This window comes from Schistocerca serialis, chromosome 2 (assembly GCF_023864345.2).
Source record: "Schistocerca serialis cubense isolate TAMUIC-IGC-003099 chromosome 2, iqSchSeri2.2, whole genome shotgun sequence".
NCBI lineage: Eukaryota > Metazoa > Arthropoda > Insecta > Orthoptera > Acrididae > Schistocerca > Schistocerca serialis.
In genome coordinates, this window is record NC_064639.1 from 119,597,459 (window position 1) to 119,617,840 (window position 20,382).

The 20,382-nt window shown below is 45.1% G+C and overlaps 1 pseudogene; it reads left to right on the forward strand.

The window, feature by feature from the left end:
* Window positions 1-4,443: 4,443 nt before the first annotated feature.
* LOC126459552 (5S ribosomal RNA) lies at window positions 4,444-4,561 on the forward strand (annotated as a pseudogene).
* Window positions 4,562-20,382: the final 15,821 nt, after the last annotated feature.

The following is a 20,382-nucleotide window of genomic DNA, read 5'->3' on the forward strand; positions in this document are numbered from 1 at the left end:
CCATAGATGTTAAGTCCCATAGTGCTCAGAGCCATTTGAACCATTTGGGGTGCCAGAAGCTGTGAGGTGCCGGCATCGCATGCGAAATTCCTCAAATTATTCTCCCTGGAGTGCCCAGTCACCCCGTGAAGTCTCTCTGCTGTGCCGCTCCTCGGTGATATAATAATTTTTGAGGATTTTTAGCTATCCTGATGTAAGGTAAGAAGTCACTTCGTGTATTTATTATTGAGAAGAAATGTCACATATGTCTTTTTAGTGAAATTGTGTTGAAAGCGTTATATCCTGACTCCATAATCCTTTAGATACGCAAAGTTCGGTCACGCCTTTAGAGGATGCACAGCTTTTGTGTAAATCCATCAATGTGGGTAAAATGGCCAACTCTCCGGTGGCTTCTGGCCACGTTGGATAGCGAGAAAGCATAAAAGCAGCAGCCGAAAGAAGAAAAAAATTCAAATGGCTCTGAGGACTATGGGACTTAACTTCTGGGATCATCAGTGCCCTAGAATTTAGAACTACTTAAACCTAACTAACCTAAGGACATCACACACATCCATGCTGGTGGCAGAATTCGAACCTGCGACCGTGGCGGTCGCGCTGTTCCAGACTGTAGCGCCTAGAACCGCTCGGTCACTCCGCCCGACTCCGAAAGAAGAGCTCCGAGGCGATACTTACAGAAAATCCCTGTAAGAGTGATGTAAAAGCGACAAATAAGAAACAGATGAAAACAGTAAAACGAAGGAAAAACGAGAAGCAGCCGAAGAGAAGAAAGGCAGTAAAGAGAACGTTTCGAATATCAGGAACACCAACCCTAGAAGAACTCCTTTTGATGACAACAACGAAAACGCAGAGTTACGTAGTGCGAAGAAAAATTTTCAAATTTAAGGCCAGAAGGGCAGTGGATTAAGTGGCAGCTGTGCTCCATTTGGGCTCACGAACTCTGTGCAGGAGTTGAGGTACAGAAGTTGAATTTTGTTCGTGAAAAGTGTACTTCGAAGCAAAATGGACAAAGAGGCCTTTTTCTCACTTTCTGTAAACTGCATTGTTTAAAGTACTTAATTTGAACCTAAGGTGATAAACTGTCCTATATTATATTCCAGTAGTTGTAGATTATAATAACTGATTTCTATGCAATTCCATCTGTAGTTCCTAACCTTAAGAATAGGAATACCTTAGCCTGGCCACGTTGTCCGGCTGTCCCCTACAGTATAACTGCAGACAGAATATATATATTACATTGTGCTTACTTCCGAATAGAAATCATCAGCAATGGCCGCTGAAGACTTCCGGCATAAGAAGTCACCCCCGCTCTGCCAACGGCCTTGTCGAACACGGCGGAGAGTGGACGAAGTTTCAGGGCACACTCTGGCCCTTGGGGTGGGAAACTGCCCCTAAAAGGCGGAAGAATAAGCAATGATCAATGGCATGACGACTCAGAATGTAATAGAAGGCACTGCATTAAACACAAATAATGGGTATCCAGGACATGCAAAATGTAATTGAAAAAGCCTCATGATGACATCGGCATCAGCAAAAGATTCCGGATTAGTCCCCTATTCAGATCTCCTGGAAGGGACTGCCAAGGGGGAGGCGAACACGAGAAAAAGATAGAATAACCAACGAAGGGATAATATTCTACGAGTCAGTGCATTGAATATCAGAAGTTTTAACTTAGTAGGAAAGCTGGAAAATCTGAAAAGGGAAATGCGAAGGCTCAGTCTACAAACAGTGGGAGCTAGTGGAGTGAACTGGAAAGAAGATAAGGATTTCTAATCAGCCGAATATAGGATAATATCAACAACAGTATAAAATGATGTAACGGGACCAACGCCGACAACGAAAATTGAGACACAGATGCAGATGTAGCAAGCAAAACATGAAGAGATAGAGAAAGTATGTGAGGATATTGAGCGGGTAAGGCAGAGGAGAGTGCTCATACATGGAAAAGTACATTGAAGGCTTCTGTGATGGAGAAGACTTGTCTGATGACGTGATACAAGTAAAGACAGAAGTCGATATAGTAGAGATAGGGGATCCAGTGCTAGAACTAGAATTTGAAAGAGCTTTGGACGATTTAAGATCAAATAAGGCAGAAGGAATAGATAACATCAGAATTTAATAAATCACTGGGGGGAAATGGCAACAAAACGACTGTTCACGTTGGTGCGTAGAACATGAGTCTGGCAATATACCACTGACTTTCGGAAAAACATCATCCTCATAATTCTGAAGATTGCAAGAGCTGACAAGTGCGATAATTATCCCACATTCAGCTTAACAGCTCATGCAGCCAGTTTTCTGACAGGAATAATATACAGAACAATGGAAAAGGAAACTAAGCGTGTGTTAGATGACGATCAGTTTCGCTTTAGGAAATGGAAAAGCACCAGAGAGGTTGTTCTGGCGTTCGGTTCAAAATGGAAGCAACACTAAAGAAAAATCAAGACAGGTTCATAGGATTTGTCGACCTGGAAAAAACGTTCGACAATGTCGAATGGTGCAAGATGATCACAATTCCGAGGAAAATAGGGGTAAGCTATAGGAAAAGACGGCTAATATATAACATGTACTAGAAAAAAAGAGGGAACAAGGGTGCAAGACAGGGATATAGTCTCTCGTCCCTACTGTTCAGTCTATACATCGAAGAAGCAATGACAAATTTAAGGGAAAGGTTCAGTAATTGAATTAAAAGACAAGGTGAGAGTGTATCAATGATACAATTCGCTGATGACATTGCTATCCTTAGTGAAAGTGAGGAAGAATGACAGGTTCTGCACAAAGGTCCCAACGAAATGCGAATAAAAAACGACTACCCGTATGTATGTACTTTGTGTACAGCTGACTTCAGTATTTCTTGGAAACTATTCTAGGTATATAGAGAATGAACTTATTTTACAGCGTTTAAATGTTCTTTACATATTGAAACAGAGTACAATTTGGAGTCAAAGACATACCTGTGACTTTCTGACACCACACGCTACGATTCCTCTATAACCAAATACGCAGGACTGAGTTAGTAACCAAAATAAGAGGTTTGTTTCCCATTCCTTCTTCCTCATTACTCTCTTTTTCGTTTCGTCCTTTTACCTCTATCCCTCCTACCTTTCCCCCTTTTTCATTTTCCCCCTTCTTCTTTCTGAGCTGCGGCGCGCGATTTATTGATCACGCTTGTGGCGAGTGAGTGATCCTTGCTCTTGGTTGATTTGTGGTTGTCACAGGGGGCAGATGGTAGATGCGAGAATACAGAGGCGCAGATGCGCCGTTTACTGCTAAGGAATGCAAGCAGTGTGAGCGCGATGCTCTCCCTTAAGGACCTCAGCTGTGTTTCCGGGTCTAGCCTAGGGCAGCAGAGGGCAATGCAGCGTGGAGTGCGGCTGATACACGGCTGTAAGCAACAGGTCTGTCTTCCGTCAAGAAGCGCGAATTCTTCGGGAGGGTTCGTTAGCCGGGGGCATAGCGGACGGATTTACCTGTGCAGTGGTGTGTGTGCCTTGGGAGGAGCCGTTGCGAGACCGTCACGGCAGTTGGGCCGTATATTCAAACTTGGTCTAGGTCGCACTGTGGTTCCTAGTATGACATCCGACCAGGTTACTTCGAGGGGACACAGTGTGTTGGGAATTGTACACTTCGTCATAATGTGGTTCCCACTGCAGTACTACTTCGAGTAAACTGTACCTGTGTTACAGTGGTGCGCATTTGTCTTAACTAAGATATTTCAAGAATTCATTCGCTTCGTTCTAGGCAGTCTACGAGTCTACATCATTCTGGGTTCCACTTTGTTGTATTGTGAGTTACTAAGAGTTCACTGAGATTGTAGCGCAATCCAAGCGGTATTTGGAATAAAGTGCATCCTCAAGTAATATGCGTTCCGCTGCCTGGAGCGTAAGAAAGTGTTGGCATATACCAAATGTTGTTGTGTAATTCTGAACCGAGTGACGAGCGAGTGCTGTTGTAATTAACTTACAGTACAGTTACTTCTTTGTTCTAGCCTGTAAATTTCTCGAGCAGCTAGAAAAATATTTCAAGCAAAATACTTGAAATGTGGTGGCTCGTTCAGCTTCAACTGAAACAATGTGGCTCAAGAAAGATATCTCCGTGTGGGCTAAATCCACTTTATCTGGCTTCACGATTTGACCTGCGTCACGAAAACGACTTAACATTTGATAGATGTGGTTCAATTGTTCTTCATACATTAACTACAGATGACATCATCATCAAGGTAGCTATAGACGCAGTTGAATTTCAGGTCGCCCATTACCGAATCCAACAATCTTGATAATACTGCGGCAGCAGTTACCAGACCGGACAGAACCCTATTGTATTCATAACAGCTCCAGTCGGTATTCAATACGGTCAGTGCTTCAGATTCCTCCGCCAAAGGGACCTGATAATAGGCCTGCTTTAAATCAAGCGTGATAAGAAAGCTGAGCTCCAGCCACACCAAAGGCCAATGGCCTTGCCGCAGTGGTAACACCGGTTCCCGTCAGATCGCCGAAGTTAAGCGCTGTCGGGCTGGGCTAGCACTTGGATGGGTGACCATCCAGTCTGCCGAGCGCTGTTGGCAAGCGGGGTGCACTCAGCCCTTGTGCGGCAAACTGAGGAGCTACTTGACTGAGAAGTAGCGGCTCCGGTCTCGTAAACTGACATACGGCCGGGAGACCGGTGTGCTGACCACATGACCTTCCACATCCGCATCCAATGACACCTGTGGGCTGAGGATGACACGGCGACCAGTCGTTACCTTATGGCCTTCATGGCCTGTGCGGGAGGAGTTTAGCGACACCAGGAAGAGAAGTCATGCAGGTCTCGCAAGGGAATTGAATCTATGACAACCTTCTGGTTTAACAGGTGACAATCGACAACTGGTCATTATCCCTTCCCACCAGGTCTAGCAACTAAGAAAGTGGGGGAAGCATATAGGGACAAGGACGCTCTAATAACTCTTCAACCAGCAGCTGATCAATTATTTGCCTCAATGTCTGCATTTTACAGGGAGACAGTCTGCAGGGTTGACTGTTTACAGGGCCTGATCGGTTAACTAAATCTTATATTTTAATCGGTACCCTCCAGAATATCTGTCAGAAATTCTGGGAATTCACTCAGTAACTTCAGCAGCTTATCCGCCTGTTCTCTTTCGAAGTGACATACAGTAAACGGTGATCTGCCCGTCTTCTCGGTGTGTATCTGCCCCGGCGAACCAAGCTTAAAAAGTCTGTAATCCAGAATACACCCTGATTTCTGTAAGAAGTCACATCCTGACGGACCAAGTGTGCACAACCTTTTTATGCCAATATAATCCATTGCCCATCTGAACTCATGAATGGTTAACACACACTGACTTAGCAAATGCCATGTGATAGTATGGCTCAGGTGGCGCGGGTATATTGTATGCACACCAGACACCCCTGTGTCACCTGCAGTTGTGTAGGAGACCTTCTAAGAAGCGGTTGTGCAAGTGATTTGTGTAACATGCAACGCCATCGTGAGCTGACGCCTTTCGAACAGTATATGGTGGTCGGTGCCCGAAAGATGGGAATATCAGTTTCGTCAGTGGTGCAGAAATTCGGTTCCACACGTTCAGCTCTGTCCAGAAGTGTATAGTGAATGGCTGAATGAGGTTGTCACAGTCCATAACATACGAACTTCCGGCCATCTTGCCACCTTCGATGACCGTGACGGGCGACGTCGGAGACGGATTGTCAATAGTGACAGAAGGTCAACAGCGCAGCAAACCATGACTCAACACCGGACGTTCTGGACACATCTACCAGTGGACATCCCATAGACGCATGGGTTCCATGGGGTACAGGAGCTGGCGCCGCACACAGATGCCACTGTTAACCCAACGTCATCGGGCACAACGGCTTGCGTATGTTGCTAATTAATATAAATGGACACTGGAACAATGGTTTAACGTGATATCGTTGGACGAATCACGATTTCAACTGCACAATGTCGACGGAAGGCACAGCGTGTGGCGCAAGCCCACATGAATAGATGGATTCTGCCTGTGTAGAAAGTGTGGTCTAAGACAGTGGCGTCTCTCTGATATGGTCTAGGGTGCATTTTCCTGGTATGGAATTGGTCCCCTAGTTGTTCTGAAAGGGGATTTGGATGGTCTATGTTGAGCTGCTCGGGGACCATTTCCACCCTTTTTTGTCGTTCCAACAACCTGACGGTTCTGCTGTGTTCCAAGACGATTACGTGCCGATACATCGCCCCCACGTCCGCCGGGAATGGTTCCAGAAACACGCAGGGAAGGTCCAAAGACTACGATGGCCAACCTGGAGCCCAGATTTGAACCCCATCGACCGTTTTTGGGATGTTATGGAACGCAGTCTCCACACCATGGACCCTGCACACACGATCAGCCCGGCATTGGCCGCCGCTCTTCGACGATTTGGTGTCAGCTGCTGTCAAAGGAATATCAGGGACTCGCAGACCCAGTTCCATGGCATCTCACTGCAGTGTGCAGGGCCAGAGGATGCCTCAAGCGACTTTAGGTGCCTATCCCGTGACATTTGTTGAGTCAGTGTAATTCTTTCTTTGCCAGCTTCAGTCAAAGTCTCTACATTGAGTGATCTGAACAGTCTCTGATCCTTGCCTAAATGCGGTAATTTACGAACATGGAGCAATCGCTTATACCATTTAAAATATAGCAAAGGCAGATTACTACTTGAATCCACTGACACAGACTGGCGCACACACACAAATGGTAAGAAAGCTCTTGACACTGCTTTAATGTTATTGCAAATTTTAAGTAGCCCATGCAGTATTTTCTCTGGGTATCTCCTCTGGTGGCAGCTTTGTCTCTTGGGAATCCACAGTCTTGTACGAGATGACTGGCGCGATTACATCTATAACACAATATTTTTTTCAGGCTGTGGAACATCTACGTTCAGTGACTCGGCCCTATCTTGCCTAACTTCACGCTTATCATCACTGAATGCATTATTCTCGATTAGAGAGATACCATTTCATCGAGATCCTGAAAGGTATATGGCTTAGTAACAAAAATAAGTCCAGACCGAGCTTCTGGGCACATTTCTTCCAAAATGTGGCTAACCACCTCCGCTTCCGTCACTCTAGACACAGAACCTAAACTGCTGTCCTAACATCCTCAATGTAGTATACGAGCATCTCTCTGGTACCTTGTACAAAATAGCAATGCCTATTCACTAACGTATTCATTAACTCATTCCATAACCTACTCTACAAACTCTGCAACAAGGCCTTATGAAAGTCAGCCAACGACCCGTTTGTCCAAGGTTTCACTATTACTCTTTGTAACCTTCCTTGAGCTAAAGGACAAACAACCTGAAACACTGTGTAATCAGCAATATGTAAGACCCTAGCGTGCTGTTCCAATCGTACGGAACCACAATACCTGCACTATCTGTTCATTAGTGCGGCCAATCTCTCAATTTTTTGAACTACAGAACACAGAGGTTCTACAATTTCCGAAACGTTGTCCATCTTTCACCATCCTCCAGCATCAACTGATTCATCTTTCTCTCCTGACCGACATGAGCCAACCCATAACTTGTCCAATGCTACTTTCCCAACTAAGAAGATTTGCTTGCAGTTGTAACTGGATATTTTTCGTTACTCTTTCATATGCAGATTCAGTTTGGAGTCCATATTAACCTTATATAAATCCAGCACGGGCTGGTACACTACCTTTTAACAGCTCTACACTCGCAAGCACGCCGGAGAGCAAACTATCACACCTGGAGCAGGCTTCGCTTACTTCACAAACAGCTGAAGTTGTTATTACCAGACAGTGATCCACCCCACCATGTAAACGTTGGCTAGTTCAGCCACGCAACCCTGCACAAGCATGCTCCGAATTGTCAACTCGTATTGCAACTGTGGCTTGGTTAAGTACAAAATGCCCAATCCTCGTCTCTGATCCAGGACCTCGTCCGTTACAAATCTGGAAAAATACAAGCAGACTAGTGTCCACAAATTCACTCAATTTTCTCTACCCATACACTGCATCAGAATCCCACCACTCGCACACTCGCAACCACGCCCACTGCTATCACTGAAATGGTAGGGAGCTAGGTGGTACGTGGTACGGTGCTGGGCTTTAATAAAAACCATAATACTTTATACAAATTTATTTAAATATTCAGTAACCCCGAGTGTGGAAATTGCTTTAATCTTTTCTTTTACAGTTCAACATTTCCACAATGGATGACAAGTAATAATAATTCTGATCAGAATTTAATTAAAAACAAATCCACTCAAAATCAATTATTAAACTCTCTATTAAAAACTCTAAGCTATATAAATAAGCTCCTCAGTTCACTCGTAAAACCCAGCGATGATGCACGAGCTTTAAAGCTAAAAACTTTATTTTTAAGTAATGTTGTTTAAAAAAATACAATCCTTGCAATTGCAATTTCCATGCACGCTCTGTGCAAGTGAAGACACCAGTTGCAATGGAGTTACAACTGAGCACCTATGTTTACTATAGTGTACACTTAACGGCTTATACTTTCAACGCTTTTGCAGTGCAGTGAATGTACTACCTGTAACACACCAAATACACATATATTAACTTCGCACCACAAAATAAAGTAGGTCCATGAATAAGAACAAATTGAGTATTTTTACCTACTCCTCTTACTTCGTTCTTTTTACCCTTCGCAGAATATATATATATATATATATATATATATATATATATATATATATATATATAAGCACAACCACAGATAACACACAAAGCAACAGGTCCTAACTTCACCGGCTGAAAGTATTTAAAACATGAAGACAGTTTCTAAAATGCGACGCAGCGGCCACAGCTGAATGAGCCAACAACTTTAAAATATCATGCTTGCAATAATTTTCCAACGGCTCAGGAATTTTACAGGCCAGAAACAATGAAGTATGGGTTAACCATTACTAATAACATAATCGTAAGACCACTCGCCTGTCACTCGGGTCAGAATTACAAAGCAACCTTTGGTAAAAGGCAAGACTTCCCTACGTGAAAGACAGCGGAAAGTACATTTTTTGATGTTAAACATTGTTCTAAATACAGCTTACATTACAATGCGCTCTTAGTGAACTCTAAGGCTGCGTTCACACTGCCGGCCGGGCCGAGCCGGGCCTGGCCGGGCCGCCGCCCGCTTCGATATCAAACACATGGTTTTGAACTGCGGCGTTCACACTGGCGGCCGGGCCGCGCCGGCACGTCATGAGCCTCCCGGAGCCGAGCCGGCGACATCCCGGGTGTTTAATATTGCCGGCGCGAGCCCACCGCAGGCGCGAGCCTGTGGAGCAGCACTACAGCTTCTGCGGTACACGCATCACACGTCTCCCTTCTGCTTTCATCACAAGTGTGACTGCACATGTCTTTTATTTTAAGATGTTACCTCACATTTCACAATCAGTGAGGTAAAATTACGTTTATTATAATGATACATGCGAAATTACTTTTATTTCATTTATTTAATCTACCTATTTACATGCATTTACAACAATAGCTTGCCAGCGATCGCGGCATTGCCACCACTGAATAGTTCGAATTTACTTGTAAACGGAGACAGATATGAGTGTCACTGAGGGACGGAAATGTGTCCCTACCAGATGATAATGCATTGTAAAGTTATGCTGTGGCAGTTCCTTATCAGTGGAAATAGAACCACTAAGTCAAAGGGCATTATCTCAAAACTCTTCGCCTATCAATCTGTCTATCTTACAAGGAAATGAAAATTGGAGGTAGTGAATGCTGTACAAAGTTCTACTGCAAACCAAAAAGTGTGTACTAACGAATCTTACCTTATCGTTATACACAAATTTTCTTCTGCTGTTATACTTCTGCGAAAATTTGTGTTCTGTTTAGAAATTTTGTCTTGAATGTTCTGCAGCACATACTGAAATGTATTATGAGTCATTCTGTAATTTGAATAAAATTTTTCATGATAGTTTTTAAGTTCTTCATATATAGAAAAAACTCTCCTAAATGTCTGTCGCTATTTATGGGATGAATCCATAACCTCCTAGTTCTTCTGTACTTCAAAAGTCGACGAGTTACTGCAGCGTCAAACCAATACCAATAAAAGAGTCAAGACATTGTTCTACACGACAGCACAGACTAGCTAAAGACGAGGAACTGTTGACTGCAGCTGCGTTTTCTACTGACTTGCTTGTCAGCTGTCGAAGGGTGGGGATCTTTTTAAATTTATTTATTTGGCCTCCCGCCAGCCATTTAGCCAAAGAGTGGGAATTACTTTGACAGTGCAGCGCAGCCCGCCAAGGAAGAAAAAAAACAATGAAGAACAATGAAACGCACATCTGTGCCGATCTATAGTAGTTTCATTAACTCTCCATTATTTTTTCTGCCAAAGTATACAACGAGACTACAGAATTGCGCTTCAGTTATCTTTTAGTTCGAAATACGAAATGTACATCATACTAATTGTAAGATGTTGATGACAAATAATTGTTTGTCTTTTGTGTTGCAACGTATGGCCAATTATAAAAGCATAGCAGATGATTGTCCAGTAGCCGAGGGAAAAATTCTTATACATTTGGATTTATCTAGAGAATGAGACCATTAAAATAGTAAGAGGGGCCGGCACTAGGTCTGCGCTGACCACTAGTAATTAGTTTTTTTTTCTGTGCTGCATTATATGACTACACTAAACCAAGCTGTAACCGCGCGAACTCCGTGGCTTGCGGACGCGGCACTGACGCCACTGAATAGCTCGCATTACTTGAGACCAGAGACAGATATCAGTATCATTATAATTTCAAAAACCTTTTTGGTACTTTTAACTACATTTCATTCCCAACAATGTATGGTCTAAAACGGATCTAACAGTAAGCTACCCGCTACATAACTTTTTCACTACAAGATTTGTAAATCAAGTGCACAACGTTGACAAATAGCATCATTTTACAATGACTGTTAACAAATATGGAAAGATAAATGACTCAATACGAAGCTAAGATGTTGCACTACCACATGTACAAAAATCAGATTCTTTAGCCGCATACTTTCTTCAAAATCGGTTGGGAGGCGTTACGAAACTAAGAAATCACGCGAAACGAAAAGTAGACTTTTTCTTTTTTCACGATGTAAGTAACGCTTTTAAGAAAAAAATAAGTTCATAAAATGATGTGGCGAAGTCTTATATACCGCTAAGAATTTTTAAAACATGAAAATCGGAGAAGTGGATTTTCCCCCATTTCGCCGTCCCGGCTCGGCGCGGCGCGCAATGTGAATGCACTACTCGTCGGGCTGAGCTGGCTGGCTAGGCACGAGCCGAGCCAGCACGCGTCAGCCCGGCCCGGCCCGGCCGGGAGTGTGAACGCAGCCTAAGATTCACAGAGTGACCTAGTACTAGTTTGAATATAAGGCCCAACAGCCGTGCCGGCCTCGCAACGGCTCCTCCCAAGCACACCTCTGTAGAGGTAAATGCGTCCGCTATTCCCGTGGCCAACGATCCACCCGAAGATTTCACGCCTCTTGAAGCGAGACTGAGGCTATGAACTACACTCCACGCTGCTATATCCTCCCCTGCACTAGTCCACACTTGGGGAAACAGGTCAGCCTTCTTGCCGAGCAACACTGCGCTCACACTGCCTGCAGACTTCAGCAGCACATTATACGAATGCGTGGTGTCTGTTCTTTCGGACTTGTCCTGATGCAGCTGACTACTACTTCCTTTACTTTCCTTTCTCCCCCTCTTCAGCTTCAATCTGCATACAACTTAGCATTACAACCTGCTATGGTTCCAAGAGGACTGTCGCCAGAGAGCACTACCTGCGCAAGCGACTCTCTCTATCCACCCATCTTCCGCCTGCCACCTGGTAACAGCCACCGTAGTCTCCACCTATTGACCAAACGCAGAGATTACTCACTGGCCACAAGCATGATCAATAAATCGTGCTCCACGGCTCAGAAAGAAGAACGGGGAAAGGAAAAAGAGGACAAGGATGAAGGGGGAAAGGTAAGAGAGGTAAAAGGACGAAACGAAACAAGGGGGTAATGAAGAAGAAGGAATGGGGAACGTACCTCTTATTTGGATATTAAGTCAGTCCAACATACGAGGGTTGTTCAGAAACTAATGCACCGCACTTTTTTCTTCAACAATTCTATATTGAATATAATGAGAATTACACACACGAAACAATGGTGTTTTACTTACACACGCTAATTTTCCACGTAATCTCCATCCCGTTCTATGGCCTTCCTCCAGTGAGAAACAAGGGCGTGTATTCCCTGTCGATACCAATCCCTGTCCTGGTGGCGGAGCCAGTGCTTCACTGCGTAAATCACCTCCTCATCGTCCCCAAAATGTCTTCCACGGATGGCATCCTATAACGGCCCAAACAAGTGGAAGTCCGAGGGGGCTGGATCAGGTGTGATATCCGTGGATGGTCTCCCCGACCGCTGCAACTCGTGGAACTCCGCCGAACCGCCTTCTAATGACCTCACCCTCCGCACCCAGAGACTAACTGTACTTCTGTCGACAACAGATGCTCCATAAATTTTGCACAAGCGTTTGTGAACATTCCCCACAGTTTCTTTCTCTGCAGGGAGGAATTCAATGACGGCACGTTGCTTGTAACGTACAAGACCTACAGACGCCATTTTGAAACTGTCCCGCAGCTACGCTATCTGTCGGAAGTGGTGGAAACTTGACGCACTCACTCAGGAGATTTCGAATAATACATACGTAACGTTTCGCATTCGTGGCATTGCTTTCGGCTGAGAAAAAAATGCGGTGCATTACTTTCTATGCAACCCTCCTATTTGGCAATAGAGAAATCGCAAACTGTGGTCTTAGAAAGTCTTTGACGCCAAATTATACGCTGTAACGAACATTGAAACGTTGTAAAATAACTTCATCTTTATGTGTCTCGAATAGTTTCCAGAACAAATGAAGTCACTTTCATAGAAAGTATTACGGCAGTCGCTTTTTATTTACATTTCGCTAGGACCTTTCTGTATCGCGTTTGATTCGTTCGGTTCGGTTCCCTCGAGTCCTCTTCAAATTACCATTTAACGTGCAAATATTTGGAGAAGCTTCTCAGTAGGGAATTTATTTATAACGAGGAAGAAAGACAGAAATCATTTGGCCCAGTCTGAGTTAACTTTTCTATGAGAATGTAGGGTCTAGGCTGCGAAATTATAAACGCACTCTTCCCGCAAAAAAAAAAAAAGATTTTCCAATTTTCTGACCTGGTGATTCAAGAAATACTGATACTTTAAAAGAGAAAAATGTAGTTATCCAGTTTTCTTAACACAGAAACTGCAAGCACTCTCATTGCATAACAACAGTTTGTTAGGGTACAAACAATTAAAGAGTCAGGCAATATTGACTCTTTCGTAAACGCCGTTTAACTTATACATGTTTATAATCGGAAACTCGGAGTTTCCCCAGGGATTTGTATGAGGAAAAGTACTTCAATTACTGCCACGCACTACACAGGATCTGTCTATTACACAGTGTGGTACAAAGACGATGCAGTAGTTAGCTCACATTGTAAATGAAACAGCAACATCGTACAATTTTTAAATTTCTGGCCAGAGCACAAAGCTAATGATATCAAAAAGAGTTAAACATACAATATAGAGCAAGTAAAATATTTTAAGTACACTCCTGGAAATTGAAATAAGAACACCGTGAATTCATTGTCCCAGGAAGGGGAAACTTTATTGACACATTCCTGGGGTCAGATACATCACATGATCACACTGACAGAACCACAGGCACATAGACACAGGCAACAGAGCATGCACAATGTCGGCACTAATACAGTGTATATCCACCTTTCGCAGCAATGCAGGCTGCTATTCTCCCATGGAGACGATCGTAGAGATGCTGGATGTAGTCCTGTGGAACGGCTTGCCATGCCATTTCCACCTCGCGCCTCAGTTGGACCAGCATTCGTGCTGGACGTGCAGACCGCGTGAGACGACGCTTCATCCAGTCCCAAACATGCTCAATGGGGGACAGATCCGGAGATCTTGCTGGCCAGGGTAGTTGACTTACACCTTCTAGAGCACGTTGGGTGGCACGGGATACATGCGGACGTGCATTCTCCTGTTGGAACAGCAAGTTCCCTTGCCGGTCTAGGAATGGTAGAACGATGGGTTCGATGACGGTTTGGATGTACCGTGCACTATTCAGTGTCCCCTCGACGATCACCAGTGGTGTACGGCCAGTGTAGGAGATCGCTCCCCACACCATGATGCCGGGCGTTGGCCCTGTGTGCCTCGGTCGTATGCAGTCCTGATTGTGGCGCTCACCTGCACGGCGCCAAACACGCATACGACCATCATTGGCACCAAGCCAGAAGCGACTCTCATCGCTGAAGACGACACGTCTCCATTCGTCCCTCCATTCACGCCTGTCGCGACACCACTGGAGGCGGGCTGCACGATGTTGGGGCGTGAGCGGAAGACGGCCTAACGGTGTGCGGGACCGTAGCCCAGCTTCATGGAGACGATTGCGAATGGTCCACGCCGATACCCCAGGAGCAACAGTGTCCCTAATTTGCTGGGAAGTGGCGGTGCGGTCCCCTACGGCACTGCGTAGGATCCTACGGTCTCGGCGTGCATCCGTGCGTCGCTGCGGTCCGGTCCCAGGTCGACGGGCACGTGCACCTTCCGCCGACCACTGGCGACAACATCGATGTACTGTGGAGACCTCACGCCCCACGTGTTGAGCAATTCGGTGGTACGTCCACCCGGCCTCTCGCATGCCCACTATACGCCCTCGCTCAAAGTCCGTCAACTGCACATACGGTTCACGTCCACGCTGTCGCGGCATGCTACCAGTGTTAAAGACTGCGATGGAGCTCCGTATGCCACGGCAAACTGGCTGACACTGACGGCGGCGGTGCACAAATGCTGCGCAGCCAGCCAGCGGTTCCTGGTGTGTCCGCTGTGCCGTGCGTGTGATCATTGCTTGTACAGCCCTCTCGCAGTGTCCGGAGCAAGTATGGTGGGTCTGACACACCGGTGTCAATGTGTTCTTTTTTCCATTTCCAGGAGTGTATTTAGAGTGTTACATTTCGTACGGGAAGCATCTAAAGCTTTGGAAGAAGATGAACGAATTTAGAACATGCAGAGGTATTTACGGTAAGATTAAAAATGAGACGTGCACTAATTTTTCAGTTGTAGTTCTTGTGTATGAAAGTGAGGAAAGTATTGGAAACCATAAACACAAGCGATTTGTTGACCTCAAAGGCGAAGTTTTTTAAGAGGTACACTTTGGCATTCTTTATTAGACGGCAAATAAACGATGTCAGACAAGAGCTATAAACTAAAATAAAGTCAATGTAGCATAGACATTTGCAATCGCTACCAAGCTATAAATTACCTGTAATAATAAACGATATTCCAAAATTAACATATATTATGGGTTGGGAGAAGAAGAAATGGCATTGCAACTGGTATGAATGCCAAGGAAAAGAAGAAAAAGAATTCAGGTCGGAGAAATATTGACAAAATTATTCTCACAGCTTCTTTATCTGTGTGAAAATTCTTGTGCACGAAAATTAAAAGCGCTAAGCTAATGAAAACAAGTTTCAGTTAATATTATTCCCAGAAACACCCATTTATGTACAACTTTTAATACGTTTCTTTCATATGTTGTCATTGACGTTATCTCAGTCAAATAGTATTTTCAGTAATTTGTCCTCCGTTAATTAGTTTTTTCTTTTCGTTCGATAACGGAGTACTTGCTCAGACAGATCTCTTTAGTTTGCTGGAATTTGATGCGCCCATACGTCTAACCATGTACATATTGCAACATATGCGTATAGTTTTTGACTCTCAAATGAAATGAGCCAATAGGACCGATGGGCAGTTGTCGCAAATGTTATTCCACTTTAGCACAGCGATATATCATTTCCTGCCTACGTCACGTTAACGACGCTTGTACCTTTTAACCTGCTGTTGATGGCGGATGGAGATACACTGCTTTTAGACTGCGGGTGACAACAGGCGTTAGTGAAACAATGGCCCTACAAGGTACCACCTAAAAATAGCGCTCCGCGTGCTTTGGTTGATGCCCTAAGTTCACGTTAGCGGTCCTTGTTTAGCCATCCAGACGCGCTAATGAATCCTTCCCGACGTCACGAACAAGGGGCCAGACGACAAAAGACCTGTAGTGGCCTCCGGCACCACAGAGTCAACAATCCATATTGTCCCATTACAGAAAAAAGTGCATTAAATGAGTTTGATAATTATTCGCGGAGAGATGCAATAGTATTCTATCCAACCTCTCAGAAGAACACAGATTCCGAGAAATATTTGACGAGTTACTATGTGACCAAAAAGTACATCTACATCTACATATATTCTCCGCAATCCACCATACGGTGCGTGGCGGAGGGTACCTCGCACCACAACTAGCATCTTCTCTCCCTGTCCCACTCCCAAACAGAACGAGGCAAAAATGACTGCCTATATGCCTCTGTAAGAGCCCTAATCTCTCTTATCTTTGTGGTCTTTCCGCGAAATGTAAGTTGGCGGCGGTAAAATTGTACTGCAGTCAGCCTCAAATGCTGGTTCTCTAAATTTCCTCCAGAGACTCCCACCCGAGTTCCTGAAGCATTTCCGTAGTCGGATGCTTGATCGAACAGGTAATTTTTCCTCCCAGCACTGCAGCATACTTGCGAGCAAATGGATCACCAAAATGGACCGTCAGTACAGAACACATGCCAGCTCATTACTAATGAAGTGTATTGTTTGTAAGGAATTCTCTCAATACATATATGTATCCCACGTATAAGGAAGTTACCATAAAATTTGGATAGCATTAATTACTTACAAATCCCTAAAGTGTCATAATTGAAGCATTTTCGTTGTAAAATCTGACATTATATATATATATATATATATATATATATATATATATATATATATATATATATATATATTCCTTTAGAAAATCCTAGAAATACTCTGGCCAAATCTAGTATTTAATTAATCGCAATATTTCAGTATATTGCTATAATGTCTTTAAAAATGACCATCTTTGATTTTAACTATACTCAGTTCAATGGTCTAGATCTTATCCCTGACTTTATCGTGCATAGCCTATTTTCTAAACGTCAGAATTGTAGCTTTTACTTTCATTTTTAAATTCTTTCCGATTTCATCGTGGGTAAATGATAACCAAGCGACTAAAATTTATTGAAGGTTTATTTCTCTTTCTTTTTAAATGTAGATGCTTTACAAAGACCTAACGTTGATTATGAATGAGTGAATGAAAAAACTAATATCCCCACACTAGGCGAGATAAACAATTAAGAAGAAACTCAAAATAAATCCCAGGTGCCACCATCACTTTATGTCTCAACTTGAAGTTTATACAGGGTGGTCCATTGATAGTGACCGGGCCAAATTTCTCACGAAATAAGCTTCAAACGAAAAAATTACAAAGTACGAAACTCGTCTAGCTTGAAGGGGGAAACCAGGTGGCATTATGGTTGGCCCGCTAGATGGTTCTGCCATAGGTCAAACGGATATCAACTGCGTTTTTTTTAAAAATAGGAACCCCATTTTTTATTACATATTCGTGTAGTACGTAAATAATGTTTTTGTTGGACCACTTTTTTCGATTTGTGATAGATGGCACTGTAATATTCACAAACGTATATATACGTGGTATCACGTAACATTCCGCCAGTGCGGACGGTATTTGCTTCGTGATACGTTACCCGTGTTGAAATGGACCGTTTACCAATTGCGGAAAAGGTCGATATCGTGTTGATGTATGGCTATTGTGATCAAAATGCCCAACGGGCGTGTACTATGTACGCTGCTCGGAATCCTGGACGACATCATCCAAGTGTCCGGACCGTTGCCGGATAGTTACGTAAAAGAATCGGGAAGTGTTCATCCACATCTGAAACGTCAACCAAAACCTGCAACAAATGATGTAGGTGTTTTAGGTTCTCTCGCGGCTAATCCGCACATCAGTAGCAGACAAATTGCGCGAAAATCGGGAATCTCAAAAAGGTCGGTGTTGAGAATGCTACATCAACATCCATTGCACCCGTACCATGTTTCTATGCACCAGGAATTGCATGGCGACGACTTTGAACGTCGTGTACAGTTCTGCCACTGGGCACATGAGAAATTACGGGGCGATGACAGATTTTTTGCACGCGTTCTATTTAGCGACGAAGCGGCATTCACCAACAGCGGTAACGTAAATAGGCATAATGTGCACAATTGGGCAACGGAAAATCCACGATGGCTGCGACAAGTGGAACATCAGCGACGTTGGCGGCATTATGGGTGGAAGGATAATTGGCCCCCATTTTATCAAATTCAAATGGTTCAAATGGCTCTGAGCACTATGGGACTTAACATCTGTGGTCATCAGTCACCTAGAACTTAGAACTAGTTAAACCTAACTAACCTAAGGAGATCACAAACATCCATGCCCGAGGCGGGCTTCGAACCTGCGACCGTAGCGGTCGCGCGGTTCCAAACTGAAGTGTCTAGAACCACTCGATCACTGCGGCCGGCCCCCATTTTATCGATGGCAATCTAAATGGTGCAATGTCTTGTGACTTGGCAAGACAGCCAAACCACTATGAGGTGAAGCCGAAAGGCACGCGTTTAAACTCACGCAGGCTGGCGTGAGGTCTGGAACAGGACACGAAAATGAACTAGCAAAAACAGGACGTAGCTGTGGAATACTTAACTTTAATTCATAATTGGTGAACATCGGTCTGACGGTACATGCATCACAAGATAAATAGCAAATGATAATGGCGCCTTGCTAGGTCGTAGCAAATGACGTAGCTGAAGGCTATGCTAACTATCGTCTCGGCAAATGAGAGCGTAATTCGTCAGTGAACCATCGCTAGCAAAGTCTGCTGTACAACTGGAAGTCTCTCTAGACCTGCCGTGTGGCGGCGCTCGGTCTGCAATCACTGACAGTGGCGACACGCGGGTCCGACGTATACTAACGGACCGCGGCCGATTTAAGGGCTACCACCTAGCAAGTGTGGTGTCTGGCGGTGACACCACATTCATCCCCCGCAAATCGGCGTACGGTTGTGGTATAAGGCTTCCGCCCGCCATGGGGAGGACCCCATGTTGACGTATGCGACGAGGTGGGGAGCCTAACAACAGGCGAGGCTGTGCCACCCGCACCCTGCCATTCGGTCCGAGGGGAGCTAGGAAACGCCTGAAAACCTAGTCCAGGGTGCACGCCAACATGCGGCGTATGCACCCGTAAAGAGACAGGAGGGGCCGAAGGGTCGACCATACATCGGGTCGGGGCACCCGACGTGCGAAGACGACAACTGGTCCGGAGCGGGCAAGAATTCCATGTCGGAGGACAGCTGGTCACGGGAAGCGATCGGCGGCGCGTGACCCAGGGAGGCGCCCGGCGGTTGCAGCGACGCATCCACTGCGGGCGTCGCCGGCGGGAGAACAGGCGGCGGCGCGTCGCCATGGGGCAAAATGGAAGGCATCGTCGGTAACACCTGGGGATGAGGCGAGCCAGTAGATGGGTCCCCAGGGCGCTGACCGGATCGCACCGTCGCTGAAAGCAGACGGGGAGCGGCAGAACCCGTGCGACGACAGAGGCGCAGCTGATTGAGATGCCGACGCACCTCACCAGAGGCCCCCAAAACCAAATACATTGCGCGGCCGAGGCAGCGAAGAACGCGCCCCGCGAGCCAACGCCGTGAACCACGATAGTTACGGTAGTAGACAACGTCGCCTGGGGCAAAAGGCAGGTGTCTGCCGCTGCACAGGAACCTGATGCGGCGGATGTAGCAAAGACATCAAGGTGCGATGAGGGCGACCGTGCAACAACCCAGCCGGCGAGAGACCATCTCGGAGCTGAGAGCGATGCGTGGACAAAAAGAGCAATAACGCGTCCTCTCGAGAATGAGACTCTTTCATCTTCAACATCTGTGACTTGAAAGTCCTGACCAATCGTTCAGCGGCACCGTTTGACTGAGGCGAAAACGGCGCGGATGTCAGATGTTGAATACCATTGGCCTTGCAGAATGACTGAAATTCTGCGGACATGAATTGTGGGCCATTGTCGGAAACAATAGTCTGTGGAAGACCTTCAATGCAAAAGATAGCAGATAACGCTTGGATGGTGGCAGCTGACGTCGTGGAAGACATCCGGACAACAAAAGGAAAATTACTGAATGAATCGACCACAACCAACCATCGAGCATTCCAGAATGGACCAGCAAAATGGATGTGTAAGCGTTGCCAAGGGGAAGTGGTTTTTGGCCATGCAAGGAAATTCCGCGGTGGTGCGGATTGTTGTTCGGCACACGCCATGCAAGAAGAGCACATATTCGTAATCGCGGCATCGATCCCGAACCAAGTACAGTGCTGACGAGCAAGTTGTTTCGTTCGCACTA